Raw genomic sequence first — 19,677 nt, forward strand, 5'->3', positions numbered from 1 at the left:
GGCAGTATTCTACCAAAAGCATGACAAGGTCAACAAAGTAATCTTGTACGCGAGCAAGACTTTATCCGCTCTGGAGGAAAAATTCAACAATTACAAAAAGGCATGCATGGCAACGCTGTGGCCATTGAAGAATTACTGCCCATTCATCCAGGAGGAGCACTTCATTGTTGAGACTCCTCACCAGCCCTTGCAATATCTCCAAAGTGACTGAATCTGAACACAGAACCTAAGTAGTTACAGAATTACTTCCTGGATTCTGTCCATGCAAGGCTTTCCTGTTGAGGTCAGATATGTCCGAAACAAGAAGAGTCCCCTAGCGCAAGGTTTGGCTGACTTGCATGACTGTGCTCAAGAAAACTGTCTCAAGGATTAAAGTCTAAAGATCAAAGACAATATGAAGGCATACCTTAATTCCCTGCCAAATGTCTATGAGGAAGACACGTGCCAGGGGATACCCACAGTTTATGTGGATGGGTGCTCCTACCATGTTGACAATCACAGGGAAAAATAACTAGTGGCTGGCATTGGGAATGCATGGGTGAATGATGCCCCAGAGCCCTCTGCTGGCTACAAAATAGGTGCACAAAAGTAGTCAGGTGGTTGATGGTGGTACATGAAGCCATCCTCACTGTCTTGCAACACCAACTCAAAGAACTGGTCATAATCACTGATTCAGATTATGTCAGAAATGGGTTTGTGGAGCACCTGATTAATTTGAAAAATCGAGGCGTGCCGTGTGTGAATAACAAACCGCTCAAGCACGGGAAATTAATCTAAGCAATTGATGATCTGGTCACCTCTAATGAAATGACCATCTATTGGAAAAAGATCAGAGGTCACTCCAAAATAGATTGACCAGAGAAAACTTGAAATAACTTGGCTGACCAGTTGGCCAAAACCAGAGCCATTCACAGGGATCTCCTAGAAACTGAATCTCTGTTGGGGGACATCTAGGTTGCTGCTCTCACCAGGTCCCAGACCTATGGCCAAAACTAACTCTCAACTGCCCAGTGGAGTAAAGAATGCAGATTTGATTACTCCACATAAAGAGGACACGATTATTGGGAAATATTACATCATATTTAAGACCCCATGAATTTTCCACTGACAGAACCGATTATATCAGGAAGGAGGATATTCGGGTGTTGATGAAGTTTTCCAAAATGTTCACAATCCAAGACAGTTTGTTGGTACGGAGATCCATATCTGGTTGTGACCAGTGGGTGGTACCTACCTTATTCCAAAGCCTGATGTTAAGTCACGGCCATGACACAGCCACTGCCAGTCATAGGGGGTTTCATACAACCATAGAAATCTTCTGAGAGGTTGCATACTGGTCACACATGGGTCAGGACCTCAACCTATACTTAAAGGGGTGTCTTGTGTGCGCTCAGTTTCAGCCTAGTTCCCTCACACACAGAGCTCCCCTACAGAAAAGGGGAATGACACTGCCTTGGTCGGATTTGCAAGTCGATTACATCAGGCCAGTGATTTTCTCCTCTAGAGGAAACAAGTACGTGTTGACTGTGACATGATTGTTTACCAAGTGGGTGGAATGTCTTCTGGCTCCAAATTGCAAGGCAGAGACAGCTGCCGCCCTAAGTATCAATCAGATCTTCTCTCATTTTGGCCTTCCCTGAAGGATTGAGTCGGACGGAGGAAGTCATTTCACCAGAGAGGTGATGACAAAGGGGTGGGAGATACTAGGGGTAAAAAGAAAACTCCACACTGCCTACTACCCAGCCTTGTGCTGGGGAGTTGAGAGTTACAATAAAACAATTGTGGGCATCTTGAAGAAGTTTGTGGTGAACTCTAGACCTAGTTGGGACATGCGATTACCGCTTGTCCTGATGGCCATTAGGTCTACACCATTTTCTGCGACAAAAATGTCTCCATTCGAGCTCATGACTGGACAATAAATTGTGCTACTTCAGCATCTGCTCTACAGAACACAAGAGCAGACCCTGACCAACACATCTACGACCTATGAGTACATTGAAAATGTGCGAAAACACCTTCAGCACGCTTTTGCTTATGCGTAGCGAAATTTAGAAAAGACGGCAGAGTGGTTGAAAGCCCACTATGACTTAAAGACAACCCAGAAAGAGTATGAGGCAGGTCTACCTATACAATTTCCAAAGGAACCAGACCAAAGAGTGGAAGCTCCTCCCCTCTTGGCAGAGTGCTTTTGAAATTGTTGATTAAAATCTCACCTGTCGCATATAAGATCTGCATCCCTAAAGGAGAACAGACGGAAGAGAAATGGGTCCAAATCAATCAGTTGAAAAGATGTCATCCCAGACAGACTTTGCGACTGATTGAAGATCCCAGTGAGGGTAGAGCTCAGAAACCATCTGAAGAATAAAATTAAAGAATGGAAACCCAGATGGAGAAAATCACAGATTTACAGGGAGTAAAATAACTGATACGTATCAGGAATGTACCAAAAGTAATGAACATGTTCTGAATTGTATATGTCAAGTGAAAAGTAATGTGTAACTTGTTGTTTTGTTATCAATTTGTATGTCATTCATACCAGGGAAATTAGTACTGTATAAAATACTTAACTTCTCTTTTATTCTCAGCAAATTAAATAACTCACTGCCTCTACAGGCCGGAGGTGGAGCTACAGGAAAGGGAGGGGTCTGGGACCAAAACCCAAAATCCCAAAAGAGTGAAGTGCAGGCCATAGTGCCACTCTCTCAGGACAGGGAAAAGAGCGATGTGCTGGGACGGGGAGATTCCTCTAATGAACACAGGTCACAAGGAAACCAAAACCCCACTCTGTCATTGCTCTTTTCTCTGTATCACTGTAATCAAAGAGTCAGGAGGGGGAATGTGTGGGGCAAAATATAGCCCCTGAATGCCAGAAATAAAGAGGGTACAGTGATTTGAAGGAAACTGGCTGAGGTGTAGTTCCATCGCAGTCTAAAGCCAGCACGGAAATGGTGATGTCAGACATGAGGCCTATTGAACCAAAAGCAGGCCTACATCTCAAATGAAGGAAAGTGTGCTTAAAAGTTCAAAAGTGCAAAGTTAGGCGCAATGCATTTCAGCAAGGAAAGAGAAATACATATGGCTGAAAATGCTGTTTTACTAAATCCATGGAAAGCTACACTTTCTACTTAAAGTGACCAATAGCAGCATGTATCTTCAATGTAATACCAGATTGTGATCAGAAATCTCAAGTGAAACCAAGCTTATTGCATTTATAAACTTCATTTTCCCCAACACAAATGACAGTATGCAAAGAGAAGTGCCGACTTGGTTTCAAGGTGAACATGGTTTTCTCATATAACTGGCCTGTGTATGGGCAATCCAGAAGTGATAGTCATGTCATTTGCAACTTTGAGATTAAATAAGTACATTACACATGGATATAAGGCCTGTATGCCTTTTAAAATGCTTCATGTAAAATGCATTGTGTGTGAGTTAAAAGTCATTTCTTACAGGATTGTACATGCACCTGGGCATTTCTGCTGACATGAACTTTAACCTCAAAGACCTTCCCTCTGCTTGTCCCAGAGAGGGTGGTCTGGTTGTCAACAATCATTCAGGTTCATTGCTTAAAAATACTAAGACATACACTGCCATTAATGGAAACCACAGTGGAAATAGATAAAGCCCTGCCTGTTTTTTCAGCAGAAGTGACCTTGAGGTCAAAACTTCCATACAATGTGCATTAAGCTATAGCCAGGACCATTGGGACGCCAAGGAGGGATAGGCTCAGATAAACATGAGCCAACATCTGGCTAATCACTTGTTTAAGGATAAATAAAACTTAGAGGAAAGAAGGTGGGGGTGAGAGTGAGCGAGGCCTGTGAGGCTGGGGTTTGATTATTAGAAAAATACATTTTATTGCATAAAAAGGGCTGCATATAGGCCACAATGCTCATTCCAGACTTTTATTAAAGGTGACAGTAATCCCCTTTGAACCACGCCAAAACGATTTGTATGTGATAAACATAACAGAAATTATTAGGGAAGATTTGGTTTGGGCCTTCCCATTATTCTGAGAGATTTGAAAGTTGGTTTGATGGTGAAGGACAAAATTAACATGGGAACTATGAAATGTGATATTTTTCACTGATGCGACTGCTCAGTAAATGAAGAAAAACGGTATCTCCGCATAGGAATGGCGTGCCGACTTCAGATTAGCATAATCTGATTTGCCTTAAACTGTAGTTCTTAACAATGTATCCATACATGTAAAGATTTAAAAAATGAGGGTACTTGCCATGTTGATAGATTTTCAGAGTTTAAACACGCCAAACCCACATGTCAGTTTGGGATGACAAAGCTTTCTCCTCCCACAGCTTTCCTTACTCACACCCCTCAACTCCTTGTCCTATTAGCACACAGGTGGAACCAACAAATCCCTTCTGCGGGAATCATGACAAGTTTGTGATGTCATTTGCCCTATAAGAAGACCAGTTTAAATCAGAACTGGGCTTTTTCACTTTATTCCAGGAGGTAACCTGCTGCTGAACTCTTGCAAGAAACACCCAAGCAGAGAGGCCCCCAAATCTTGCATTGGAAACAGGGACAAGGAGACATAGAAGCTGACTGGGACCCCTAGAGGGGACTATCCTTGACTGACACCCTTGCTGTCCCAGAGGTGCCCTGCTGTTCCCTGATACCCACTACAATGCCTCTTCTGTAAGTAAAACTATCCCAAAGCCATAGACTGTATAGGCCCTGCATTTTTCCCAAGTATTGTTCTAGATATTTCCCCATAGCAAAATACCCTCTTTGTCTGTGTAGATCCTTAGCATATTTAATTCAAAGTAAATTGATTAATTCCCCTAAAGAAATCACGGGATGTGTTTTGTTAGCGTTCGAAACTAACAAGGTCCTACCAGTGTGTTTCGAGCTGGTGTAGACATAAGGATTTGATTGACTATTTGCGAGAAAACCCCTGACTTCGGTATAGAAAGGGGAGTCCTGAATTCAAAAGAATTAATGTCAAAACCCTGGTTCCAAGTGAGTGTGCAGGGCGCAAAACAAAATTCCTGTTTATTTTAAATCAGAAGTGTGATGCTTTGTATTTCCTTTGCATGTGTGGTGGAAAAAACAAAATTGCCACTTTTTGTTCCCATTGTGCTCTGACCCAAACCACCAAAACTCTGCCTGTCCTTTTTATGCGTGGCAACACGATTTTTCCATTTGCTTTTCTTACCCTCAGAATGCATGTGTAGCAATTAGTGCAAAACAATGTTTCCCCTTGAATCTCTTTTCCAAAGAGTGCATTTTTGTACTAGAACCCAACATTATTTTCCCATTGTGTTACCACTCTGCCATTGGCCTTCAATTCAGAGGGGTCAAGTCTAATTGATGTTTGGAGGGTGGGGCTTGCTGGGAGAAAAAGTATCATAACCACATAAGCAATCACTGTGTGCCTTGATTTATTCTTTTTCTGTATTGGTGAGTGATCTGAAAAGAAAGCTGTGGGAAATTGTGACTGCATATTTTAGTATTATCTCTGTGTTGATGCCATTCCGGAAGTCATTTTTGTTCCTGTGTTGCCACAGCATTGGTGACTGATGTTAGTCCGTCAAATTTGCTTGAAATAAATTAATAAATATATATTCTTACTACACACCAGCCTGGTTCCTAGTCCATTGTGGCACTGAGTATTTGTTGGGTTTGGGTGCGAGATGGGTTAGGAGCCTTACCAAACTGATTTCGAATAATAGTGCTTTGTTGTGCGCCACTTTGTTTGGGGTGAAAGGCGCTCCGTCAGTTCAGTGTGACCGTGTAATAAACTGCAACATACAGTAAATCTTCTGTATGGACGGGTCTCGTAAAGTGGGCAGGACTGGGTATGCACTATGTTCAAGTTGAGGGTATGTTTGGGTCAAATACTCTATGAATAACAGGATGTATATCTCAGGGAACGTGCTTTAAAGTGTCTGGGTCCTCTTATAGCATTGACAAATCGGTTTGAAAATGCTTTGGGCGATCAATGGGAGGCAACATCAAGCTACCTCTCTAACAATTATATCAAGTCGCAGCACCCTGCATATGCGAGATAGAGATATATATGTTAAATCGTGTTACAGCTGTCAAATGTGCATAACCTGCGTGTGCGAGAAAAAGAGAAAGTTAAATCGTGTTACACGTAGCCAAGTTGTAGTTCTGATAATGGGCATATGCTTTTGATAGGGGACAGAACAGTATTTCTTATTGGTCTATCTGCGCCAATATTGCTGTGGGTATTTCAGCGGTTTGGGAACGCCTGACTATATGGTGGCCAGTAGTCTCTAGTTCAGGAGCATCGGTTATATTTGTGATTTCATGTGGAGCATTGGTAGTGGTAGCATTGGCCCTGTTGATCTCTGCAGTTGTACTCCAGGGCAAGGCTGATGCTTTGTAGGGCTTGATGTCCTGCAAATGATTCCAGACACTCTTTCTCTCTGACCTTACAGCTCGTTCTGTTACTGCCTCAACAACGTGAGGTCCTGTAAACCGGGGCGCGTTCCAGCACAGGATGAAGTTTTTCAAAAGAACAAGGTCACCCATTTGCACTAAAGGTTCTGTATGCATTGCCTGCTCTGTGTCACCATCCGTCTCTTGCATAATGTCTTCTGGCCTGCGCTGGGTCCGCTGTATCTGGTGAAAGATAAAAGACGAGCTAAAAACCAGTGAAGGGACATAATCAAACATTTCTTGACCCAAAACTTCAGCAACATTTTCACAGCCCTTTAGTGCCCTAGTGGGAGGAGCCAGTGAGAGATGCATGCAACGTCCCGTCAGCACCTCGTGGCGTGTTAAATGGTGGTTGGACCCTGGCTTGTTGTGCACTGCGAATAGTGCCAATGATAAACGGTGAAGCCCGTTTTTCTTGGTGCTCTGCTGAGTTTTGGCAAAGCACTCCTTCTGGAGGCATTTGATCATTCACACATCCCATTTGCTTGCAGGTGGTACGCACATGCAAATTTGTGTTTGATTTCTAGCAGGGTAGCAATGTGGTTGAACAATGGAATGGCGAAGTGAGGGCTTTTTTCAGACCTCAAAAATCCCTACTTTGGGAATACTTCCTGGACCAGAAATGTTGCAGCTCGGAGAGCGTTGGTGTGGGAACAGGGTCCAGCCTTTATCCATCTGGGAAATAGGTAGACCTGATGACTATGACCAGACCTGACCTGAGGCAGACCATGATGCTCTTTGTGTTGTCAAGGTGCTCTCTGGATTGTGCAGTATTATAAACAGGGGGTGCTCCACATAAAGGGTGTTTGTACATCCCATTGTTATTGTTCCAAGTTATGTTGTAAATTACACCTTTATAAGTACTCAGCACACCATCAATTAATAATCACAAGACACGTTGTTCTGCGTCCTTACTCCTTTATTCTCCTTCTATGACTGCCGACCGACCTCCCTTTTTCGAGTCTTCACTCCCTTGCATTCCACATTCTATTCAGCCACAACATTCCCCCTTACTTATCATATGAGTTCACATTATACATCTGTTTATTGAGTTCACAGCGTACATCTGCTCAACAAGACATGGATTTCCTTTACATATATTCCATTGTGACCTCCTTTCACCTTCTTGAGTCCTTGGGGTCTCTTCTCAGTTATTCTCTTTCCTTTCCTGAACCCTGTGTTTGTCTCATGTTTCTCTGTTCTCCTTATTTATATATTGACGTCTGCTTGCTTTCATTTACCTGGTCTTTATTCTTGCTCATGCATTCTGTGTTTAGTTTAACCACTCTTGATTCCACCTGTGGACTATTATGATGATTTTCTTGAAGCACATTCTTTCCATTTTCTCTGTGCTAATATTGTTTTATTGTTAGGCCACTCCTCATCCTTGGGTACACCTGTCTCCAGCAGTCCCAGTCTGCCTCTCCTTACATTTAACATCTCATCCAGCCCTCTCCATCAGCATATTCTTCTATAGCCTTTTCCTTTGAGTGATCCACTCCCCATGTGGCCCACTCCTTGGGCTATCACATATTTTCCATGTCCCTCTCCTTGGGCAATATTCTTCTTTTTTTTCTGTGGCCCCCTCCTTGGGCAATAGTCTTCCTTGTATTCTTCTTTGGCCCCCCTCATTGGGCATCTTTTTTCTGGCCCCCACCTTGGGTAATCTTCTTCTTTGGCCCCCTCCTTGGGCAGTATTCTTCAATGGCCCCCTCCTTGGGCAGTATTCTTCATTGACCCCCTCCTTGGGACGTCTCATTTCCCTTTCTCGCATTCTCATTACATCATGCCATCAAGATCACCATTTTACATCCTTCTGCTGAACTTTTATTCTCAGTCCGTGTTGAGTTGTTTGTTTCCTCCGCCTTCCTGTTTATTGTGCGTGCACTGTCCATTTTCCCCTCTATGCCGTGGCCAATCCATTAGTCTGCTGTGGTTTTTGTGTGTGCGAGGCATGTGGCCTGTACACATTCTCTCTTTCTCCCCCCTCTTCGCCTTCGGTCTCTTTCTCCGTGTTGGCGAAAAGCTGGTGCTCAGAGGGGTCCCCTTACTGCTGTAGTGCGACGGTCTCCTCTCTCAAGTTGCTTCCTTACAATGCCGTAATGGCCATTCCGCGTCTCATGTACCTCAGATGCTGTGTTAAAGCTAGGCACCCCGTCAGGTTTTGAGCTCCGTCTTGCTCGTTACTCTGTATTCTATTTTTATAATGTTTTCACTGCACGCAGATTTTATTGCACTTGTGTCTTTGTGTGCCTTTATCAGCAATTGTGTTAGTGTGTAACATTTCCTTAATGCTTGACAGCTCTTGCATTTGCGTAATTTCCAGTTCTGTAATTTGACTTTGTATAGTATATTTTGCTTTACTTCCTTTGTTCAGTCTGTGCCAAGACGAATGTAGTTGAAGTTGTCTGCTTTCCAGCGGTAGCGTTACGATAACAGATATGCTTTATTTGCATTGTGTTGCCATGGCGATATTTATGACTTTGATAGCTGAGACCCAACCAAAGTGGCTGCTATGTTTCCTCCCGTCTTTATGTCCTTTCTTCTAATTTTAAGCGTAGCATTGTATTCTAGTCTTATTGTTGGCTCGCTTCCGAATTTCAATTCTATGAAGATTGAATAATGCCTCATGCGCCAATAAGCTGTTTACTATTTTCAAATAATGTAGCTCAAGATTTGTTTGCGCAGTATCGCATGATTCAATGTTTTGACACTATAAGTAATATAATTTTCGTCCTTTTAGGTGTTAGCGTCGTCTTGCACAGACTGGCTTGCGCTGCGCTCCTTACCGTCTCTGTTGCTCTCCCACCTGACAGCGTCTGCAGAGCTTTGGGTTACCACCACTACTTCATCCCAGCTGGGTGCCAACTTCCTCAAGCTTCTTAGTTGTTGGATTGTTTCAGTAGCTCCCGTTATCTACATTTTTGCGATTCAGGCTTTGATTTCTTTTTGGCCACCTCCGTAGGCTATCATTTCCAGCTGATTCCCCTCGTCAGACAGTAGCGTTAGCGTGGGTTATCTCTCCGTTCTCATCGCCAGTTGTTATGTTGTAAATGACACCTTTATAAGTACTCAGCACACCATCAATTAATAATCACAAGACACATTGTTCTGCGTCCTTACTCCTTTATTCTCATTCTATGACTGCCGACTGACCTCATTGTCTTCGAGTCTTCACTCCCTTGCATTCCACATTCTATTCAGCCACAACAGTCCAAACCAGTGTTATTGCTCCTCTCTGAACTTCTTTCAGTGCATTTAAGAGTGGTCTGGTGTATGTGCTATAATTAAAGACCAATGCTCTGCAATAGTTGCACAACCCGAGGAATTGTTGCATTTCCTTCACTGTTTAAGGCTGTGGTGTGCGTTGTATTGTCTGTGCTCTCTTTGGGTCAATGTGCCTGCCATCTTTAGATATCAGCTGTCCAATGTACAGTACTTACTTTTGAAAATACTGGAGTGTGTCTTTGTCTACTTTGCACTCCTTGTCTGCTAGCACTGTCAACATGTGTACTGAGTCAGTTCTGCACTCTTCTTCTGTTTTGCTGCAAATCAAAATATCTACGTACTACTAGACCATGCTCTCAGTCTGGATATTTCACAGATCCATCTGTATTACTTTGTTAAAGCTAGATGCCGACGTGCAGTACCCTTGTGGCAGCCTAGTGGGTTTCCACTTCTGGTTGCGACACATAACACTGGTCAAATCTTGTGAGTCTGTCTTTAGTGGTACTGAGAAGAAGGCATTTTTTAGATCAATTACTGTGAAGCAGGTGGCTTCTGCTGGAATGCCACACAGAATTGTTTCAGGGTTTGCTACTACCGGATACTCTGCCTCTACAATGTGGTTAAGAGGGCGCAAGTCTTGTATAAAACGCCATGACCCCATTCGCCTTTCATACGGGGTACACTGCGGCATTGCATGGAGATTCTGATGGTACCAGGATGCCTCTCTCAATGAGGACATTGATTGTTTCATAAATGCTCTCACCTGCTTCCTTGGTCAGGGGGTACTTCTTCACTCGTGGCTGTATCGCTCCAGGTTTTAATTTTATCTTTACTCCCCCAATGCTTTTTATGCACCCCACATAATAGGGACTTGTGGTCCATAAGCTGTTGGGTACCTTGGCCAAATCCACCTCTCAGAATGCCCTTTTTTGTGCAGCCTCTCTGTAATCTGTAACCAGAACCTCAAACTCATTTCCAACACCATCTCTGTCTCCACTCTTTCTTTTAAAAACAATTCCTCATCTGTTACTTGTGTTAGCCTGCATCGCTCTGCCACTGCAATTATCGCCCTCCATGCTATCCCTTGGTCATATGTTGCATGTACTGCAACCCAATCCTCTCTTGCCACAACTGCCACGATGTCTATAGATACAATTGCTCCCTCTTACTCATCTAGTGGTGTCTCTGGTCTGACCAGGTACTCAACTGGCATCCTCCATACTTTCTCTGCTGTTCCTGGTATCCATGCAAATGCCACGTCTGTCCCGTACTGGAACATCTCTGGGCCTGATGGCACTCCCCTCTGTACTGTGTTCCCACAATATGCTTGGACAATCTGTCTTGCAGTTAGCATGTGTATTCCTGGTGTGGAACATACTATGTTATGCCCTTGTCGGTGAGCGAGATGGACATGTTTGCCCAGGGTTAATCCCTAGGAGTAGACATTGGGCCTGATTTACAAGATTTACAAAGCATTTTTCAATGGGATTGCACCTATTGTTAATCAGACCCTATATACACCAACTGCTGAAAATATTTTAAGAAGGGCTGTCTGGGTGATCACAAGATTTGGTATGTGCTAACCTCTTCCTCTTAAGCTCTATACATATCTGCAAGTGTGCTGAGATTGATAGCAAACCTAGACGGTTAAAGTTCTGTAGACCTGGCTACTTTCCTGCTACGTTGGTGTCACTTTTTTTGCTGTGAAACAACCTCAAGCTGTGATATCCTCCTGAACATGGGCTCTGGAATGAACCATCCCAATATAAAGGTAATGTGCCAGTTATTGGCAATCACCTCTGCAGAGAAGCCTCCATTCACAATATTCTAGCTGTTTGTTACATTCTCGAATTGCCACTTGTCATAGTGTGTAGTTTATAGGAATAGAGGGCCTGAGTGTTTTATAATGGTGCAATCCCATAGGAAAACGCTTTGTAAATCAGGTCAAAAGTGTTTAAAATCTCCATTATGCCAAACCCACGCCATTCACAAGAAAAACACGTTCACAAATATCGTATTTCGTTGGAAATTCTCATACCCAGAGTCAATCATTCAAACCCATTCTGGCACAATCTCAGGTTTGAGCAAATACTGACTGAGGCCCTGATTCTCATCAAGGTGTTAAGTACTGAGAAGGACGTTAAAAGGGTTAACAACCTTTTTGGTACTTAAGACCTATTCTGAAGGTGGCGCATTCTTCCAAAGTCGGAAGGAATGCGCCACTTTCGGAATACATGTGGCGGTTGCTAGGATGCGTTGGAAACCAACCTAGCAACCGCCACATTTGTAAACTGGCTTTTTGGAAGCCTATTCTTGTAGCACTCCTCCAGTTTAATATGTGCGCTAAACTAGCGCACATATACGGTACCCTTTTGGTGCCGTTAGCCTGGAGGAGTGCCACAAGAAGCCTTGTTTGGTGTAAATGGAAGTGTCCATATAATCCCGTGTTGTATATGGACACTTTCATGTACACCAAAGCAAGCAGCTTCAACGTTGATGCAACGTTGAAGCTGCTTGGTTTGGTGTACATGACAGTGTTCATATACACCACACAGGTGTATATGAATACTTTCCTATACACCAAAGTAAGCAGCTTCAACATCCTGCAATGTTGAAGCTGCTCACTAAGGTGTATCGGCAGCATTTTCATTAAATAACGATTCCCCACGTTATTTAACGAAAATGCTGCCGCGATTCTGCATTAGAAACAGGCGGATTACAGCGAAAGCACTGTCGTGCTTTGCAAAGACGCCGAGGCCCACATGAGAATAGCAGTGGTGCCTAGGCGTCAAGAAATGGCGCAGTGAGTTGTGCTATTTAGCACGCTCACTGTGCCAAGATGAGAATCAGGCCCTTAGCATTTAGCAAGTGGTTCAGGCGCAGCCATGCTCTGTGTTTTAATTGTAACATCTAACATATTTTGTGTTTAGACATAAATATGCTTCCTCAATACAATATTATTTGTTACAAAAAAGTAGAAGTAGTATTATTGTGATCTGATGCCATTCTACAGGCAAGGCCCGGGACGCGTGGATGAGAAGTGCGTGTGGGGGAATGGGAAGGACGCGTTACACATCCACGTGAAGGTGACTTTCCTTCCGGAGCTGCCACATGATCTATTTCTGGCTGTCGGCATGTACCTTGTCAAGGGGATTGTGTTCCTCACATCAACCCTAATTATGCACTTTCCTCCGTGTTCCTGCACTGACCCTAGACGAGGAACGTCATGCCTTGCTAACATACATGCTACAGATCAGCGGGGCTGCTCTCCTGAGGCGTGGGCATAATCGCACTCATGCTCTACATCCTCTGAGTGTGGCATTTGCTCATCTTCGTCAAATAGCTGTGTTCACGGAAGTTACATGGCGACATTTTAACAGCAATGCCCTTCCTATTTTAGTGTTCGTTTTTTTCTTTTTTATTATTCAAACCGCTTCAGCTATAATTGTTTCAGCTTCCACCTGCTTTGATCATCGTATCTGATTGGATCCCTCTGCCCATGGCTGCACATTACAGTTCTGGCTTGCCTCTTATCCTAACACTTTCGCATCGTTAGTTTTATAGCGCGGCATATCATTTCTTGTTCCACCCTTGAGATTCAGGCCTTAGCCAATTCCTCCATGTGTGCCTCCTCACTTCGCACAGTTCTGGAGAAGTATCAAGAACGTTTGCATGGTGCAAGTGCACTTTGGCATATTCTGTCAATGCATTTTCTCACCAGAGCCCTTTGCTCTATTTGGTTTGGTGAATGCTAATAAAGTTGGGTTACTCTAAGATGGTGAAGTTTGGTGAAAGATGGTGAAGTTTGGTGAAAGATGGTGAAGTTTGGTTGTGAAGCAGTTCCTCTCAGAACATTCCCAAATATGGAAATCAAAGTGAAAGTCCAGCAAGCAGGTAACCCATGCCACCTTTTCGTAATACTCTAAATTACAATTTATACTATCAGCCAATTGTAAGGAGCCTAAAGTACCAGCCTTGAAAGAACAAAAGGCTTGGTTTGCCCGGCCTAGAATCAGACCAATCTCCAGGTGGAGCAAGGATTTTGCAATGAAAAATTAACCCACTGATCTCTCTGTATATTCAAAATGCAAAATATACACCCAGCGAGTATAAAACAACCGTATAACCTAACATCTACTCCCCAATATGTACCTCTATGTTATGATTACACAGCATACAAAAAGCATGCAAAAAACGTGATTGTAGTTCAGGCAGTTTTTGGTAATAAAAAAGGCCTTGCAGAAGCATGAAGAGGTATGGGCAGGTACAAAGCAAGTACGCATGTGCTGGAAGCAAACACAGCAACAGCACAAAACCATAAAGCAAAAGCACACATACAAAGATAGACAACCCATTCATCCATAAAGAGTGTCAAAAAATAAATGGATCAATAATGGACAAATAGCATGCATTTATTAATTCAAATTGACAAATTCATGATATAACTAGAGTGCAAAAACATATGGTGGACGTAAAATCACCTGCAACAGAATGGAACGCCTCATTATATGCAATCCTACAAGACACTTACAAACACGGGGGCCAAAACATAAGCACCCATGATAAAAGCAACCTACAAGGGAGTGCAGGCCCATGCTTTATCTAATAAATAGCCTATTGGAGTGAATATAGTAATAGAGCAAGGCAAGTTGGTTTGCTGTCTAAAATTCCCACAGGGAATAGGACAACTGTTAATTTTGCTTGAATAGCAAAGATTTGCAAAATAAAATATGTGGCAAAGCATTGTTAACAAGAGAAAGAACCATGGGTGTTCAGAAGCAAGATCTGTTTGACATGGTAACTGGGCATGAGCTTGCCCCATCCGAAAATTACATTGTTGTGTCCCATGGCCATTTAAACCAATGCATGGGTGTTTTACAATGATTCTCCCTATCAGGATAGGACATGCTTTCATCCTGTGCTGGCATAGTGCTCTTTCTTTTGCCTTCTCACCCACTGCCATAGCGGGGATCCTCACAGCACCTGTTGTGCAGGGTCCCCAGGGCAAGTGGCGCCCTCTGATGCTGGCCAGTCACACCGCGGCCCGTGCGTCTCTAATAGCCCTACCATTTCTGCTGTCTGGACATCACCTTCGTTTCTGACATGTGTTTTGGGACTTTTTCTATTGTCGATTGCTTCCATGAAAATGTAAGCAAGTCTGATTTCCCTTAGAAATAGGCCCATAAACACTTGCAAACCCACAACAGTGGTAAGAGGGTGTTACTATTGGGACACCAGGACTGTGAGAAGATACTAACGCATGTGTAGGTAAGTAAAATAAGAAGTATTTGTATATATGCATGTTGTCAGTAAAATAAAATAAGTATATGTATGGGTTTGTATTTCAAGCTCTGTGTGTATGTGTCAGTGAGTCTCTGTACATGAGACTGACTGGCTCTGTGTGTTTGCAAACATGTCTGTAAGTGTGTAGGTGTGAGGGTCTGTATGTGTGAGACTAACTGGTTGTGTGTGTATCTCACCATTCATCCCACCCCACACCACTCGTCTCCCTTCCACACAGAACCACTCAACCCCACATCAACCCAAACAATTACACCACAGTCCACACCACTCCACACCACCCCATGCTACTCCACGCCACTCCATAGAAACTGCTCCAACCCATACCACTCACCCACAAAACTCGACCGCAAACAACACTACCTGACATCATTTCACACTGCGCCACTGTCACACAATACCACACCACTCCACACTATTCCACCTCACCCCACTCTTCTCCACCCACACAATTCCACTCCACCCCACTGCACACCAGACCACCCCACACCAGCCCACACTAGCCAAACCCTCCCTCTCCACCCGACACCATCCCACCCACTCTATATCACTCCATCCCACGTTATCCCACCCCAATCCACACAATGCAATACTACTCCATAGCAATTAACACCACTCTACATTACTCCAGCACAACATACCACACACCTATTGCCACTCAACCACACTCCACCACAGCCAACTTTCCACCATTCCACCCCACTCTCCACCACATCACAGCACTCCATTTAAGTCCATTGAACCTGACTCCACATCACCACATCCCGAATCTCACATTACCACTCAACCTCACATTTGGCCAACACCATTCTACTTAACCCCATCACACCACTGAACCCCACAACACCCTACTCCACCCTTTTCCCTGTCAACCCACTTCACCTTACACCAGACATTTCCATATCAGACTATTCCACATCACATCACCCCACACGTGCCCACTCATCACCAGTTCACTCCACATCATTCAGCTCTGTTAAAACCCTGCATCAATATACCCCAACCCACCCAAGACTTCTTCACACCACACCATTCAACCCCACTCCATCCCATTCTACACCACTGTAACCCACAGAAAATCACACTCCACAAAACTCCATCCTCACTGCCCCAACCCACACCTCTCTAGACCATCATTCTATACAATAATACTCCAACCACAACACTCCACCCCACCCTGTACCAACCTATACCACGTCAGTCTCATAGCCCCACACCACGCATCTCCAACCCATTTCACTTCAATCTATCCCATATCGTACCACTCCATAGTACACCTCACACCATTCCAAATCACTTCACCCCCAACCACCATGCCCTACGTATGCCTCTTCATCATCAGTCCTCACTATTCCACATCACCTCACAACAATCTACTTCCCTCCACCCCGCAACACTCTACTGCATACAAACCCAGACTCTCACACACCACCGAGCCCACACACGTCCATGCCAATCCACACCTCCCCACACCTCTCCATACACACTGCTCCATTCCATAACACCCCCGCACAATTCCACTCCACACCCCCGCACATCACTCCACACTACTCCACTCAACCACACTGAATCACACTGAATCCCACACTACTCTGCACCACACCACAGTACCCCACCCTACCCACCCCCACACAACTCCACCCATATCATCCCAATCCACCACACATCACTCCACCACTCAACAACCCACTACACCACCCCACCCAATACCACTCTACACCACTCCATACGACTCTACACCACCCAAACACTCCCTTCCCAACACCTTCCCTCACCACTCAACACCACGTCACCCCACGTCACCCCACATTACTCTACACCTCTCCATCTAAGCCCACTGAAGACAATACCACATCACACAAATGTATTCCACCCCATACTACTGCACTCAATACCATACCACTCTACACCATTACACCCTGCCCCACCCCATTACACTCAATCCCACTTTATCACACCCGACTCTCCACCACTCCACCTCACTCTCCACCACACCACTCCATTTAAGCCTCTTCCACTTCACGCCACCGTATCCTATACATTCCCTCATGACTGTCAACACCACCACACTCCACCCCACACCACTGTACTCTACCCCATCACTCCACTCAACAACACAGCATTCACTTCCATGCTACATCCCCCAACCCCACTTCACGCCACACTGTTCCATCCTTTTCAACGTCACATCACCCCAGTCCACTCCACACCATATCCACACCATACATACCACTCTACAACACCCTTCCCAAACCCACATTTCTCTACACCACCCCACCCAACCCCAGATCCCTCTACTCCACTCCACACAGCCTCATTTCACTCCACACCACTCAACACCACACCACTCTAAATCACATCACTCCACACCACTCTCTAACCTTCCCACACCACCCAACACTTTATAAATCCAGTCCATCCCATCCTTCTGTGTTCCCACCAACACACTCACCCTAGCTCACCTCTTCTTCCTTCCACCCATTCAATCATCATGAAACGCCATTATAAAAGTTCCAAACATCTCTGCAAGTTAATATTTACTGACGAGTACACAAAGTAACACGTCTAACTACTATGTGGATCTACTATGTGTATTGCTATTGTGATTTGCCTGCACACACTAACTTGCAGACACGTTTGGAATTGCTGGTAGAGCCCATGCATTTGCCACATTCTCACCAATACATCTAAAATAAAATAAACAACTGCTAACACCAAAACTATTGGCATTGCAAGTGTTTGTTATTTCTAGCATGGGTGAGCTGGCTTACCTGGAAGTAGAAACGCGTTTTGGCTATTTCCAGGGCAGAATGTTGCTGTGTAAAGAGAGTACTCCAAGGCTCAGCTGGTGTCGGTAGCCTGCCCTCCTCAGGAGAGATCTGCTCAATCATCAAACCTTTCCACCTAGAGGGGAAAAGACGGGATCGGGGGAGATATTTACAGGCAGAGAAGCAGGCAGCTCCTGCCACCATCAGATACCATATGTAAGGAAAATGGAAGAGAGGGCATGGTAAGGAGGGCCTTGTAGTGCGTTATTATTTGGATGCCCTCCAGAAAGACCTAAAAATAATCCCTTGTCACCAGAGATTTTTAGAGAGGTTAATCGATGAGTATCTGACTGCTCGAACTCGGAGAGGGGAGGATGCAGTTCGAGCACCCTCTAATAGCTGCTTTAAAAAGTTTTATTGTATTTTATTTTAATGTGCGTTTACTGAGATAGTTCGATTTTCATTGTACTTCATTCTTCGCAGTTTACATTGTATATAGTTCATTGTATTCATTTGACAACTGTGCATTCAGGTTTCGCTAGAGAGTAGCACAAACTTTAAACGAGACGTCCTGAATATTCGCTAGCTCTTCCCCCCCTTCCTCTTGAAGCGTTTTCTCCACCCTGACGCTGCTCTGCTGTTGACATTTCTTTGTAGGCCACTCTGTGATTCTGTACGTTCTGTGCTTGTATCCGAGCAGAGATACACTGGGTCACATCCACGTGAGAGAACAAGCTGAGCGGAAGGAAGCAGGATTAACTGGAACACCCCACAGTGGCACATATGCTAACACGATCACTCCATCTTCATATGCTCTGGATTTGTGTGACTGGAAAGCACGCCATGGTTATAGGCGGAGGCATGGCAAATAAGGGCACTCTCTGAAAGTAATGCATTCGTATTTATACATATGGTGATGAAAGTTCTCTCTAATAAACTGTGAGAATTTCTAAACCGTGTTAATTGTTCGATTTAAAACAATGTGATTAATTATTACATTGTGTCTGTGGCACCAATGTTTCATGCTGTGGTACATTATTCTTTTTAACACTTTTACAATTACATTTTGTACTTTTTTTCTCAATCACTATTAAGCTTAAAATGACTCGCTCACTGTTACAGAGCAGTGTGCCCTGGCTACAGTGTGTACCCTTCATTTTTTGGGGGTTTTGATGCCCTAGATCGAAGATCAAACAGGAAGCTGAATATTCACCAAATAATCACTTGATATGATATGATAGGTTATTTATAATGCGCTTAATACCCAGCGGTTTCTAAGCGTGGACCCAGGCATCGAACCTGCTCCACGCCGTCTTGCTTCCAAGGCGAGCGCGTTGCCCCTGAGCTAACCTTCCGACTCAAAATGTTGATTACTTCATTGATGTTCCATGATTACAATAATGAGTAGTAGGTATATATAGTGCCAACACATTCCCAAGATATGCAGAAGAATAGGTGGATGTCAAATATGGGAGACAATGGTAGCAGGAGGGATTAAGAAATTACAAGACTCATTCACACAATCACAACATAGTGACAGCCCCTTGAACAGTAGGTGCTGTGATTATGCTACTTCACAATCTTATGCCATCATAAGGACTTTGCACCGGAACAAGGTTGACAATTACGTGTCTACAAAGAAACATCATAGAGGCCCGTGTAATCGATGGATTCAATTTGGATACTGTTCTCATGCCACGCATACCTCTCATTCCATCTGATACAATTATGCCTTTCAAATTCAAAAGAAGACAGCTTCCTATACGTTCAGCCTTTTTAATGACCATTTATAAGTCACAGGGACCTATGTACCTTTCCTGGAAGTGATCGGTGGTAATTCCAACATTTCAGAAGGGGGACAGAAGTGACCCTACGAATTACTAACCGATATTGATTTTTAAGATATGCTAGAACAGCATATGTTATGCCAGGAAAAGCTAGTAGACTTACA

This window comes from Ambystoma mexicanum, chromosome 5q, assembly GCF_040938575.1.
Source record: "Ambystoma mexicanum isolate Mex_15411 chromosome 5q, UKY_AmexF1_1, whole genome shotgun sequence".
NCBI classification, from domain to species: Eukaryota; Metazoa; Chordata; class Amphibia; order Caudata; family Ambystomatidae; genus Ambystoma; species Ambystoma mexicanum.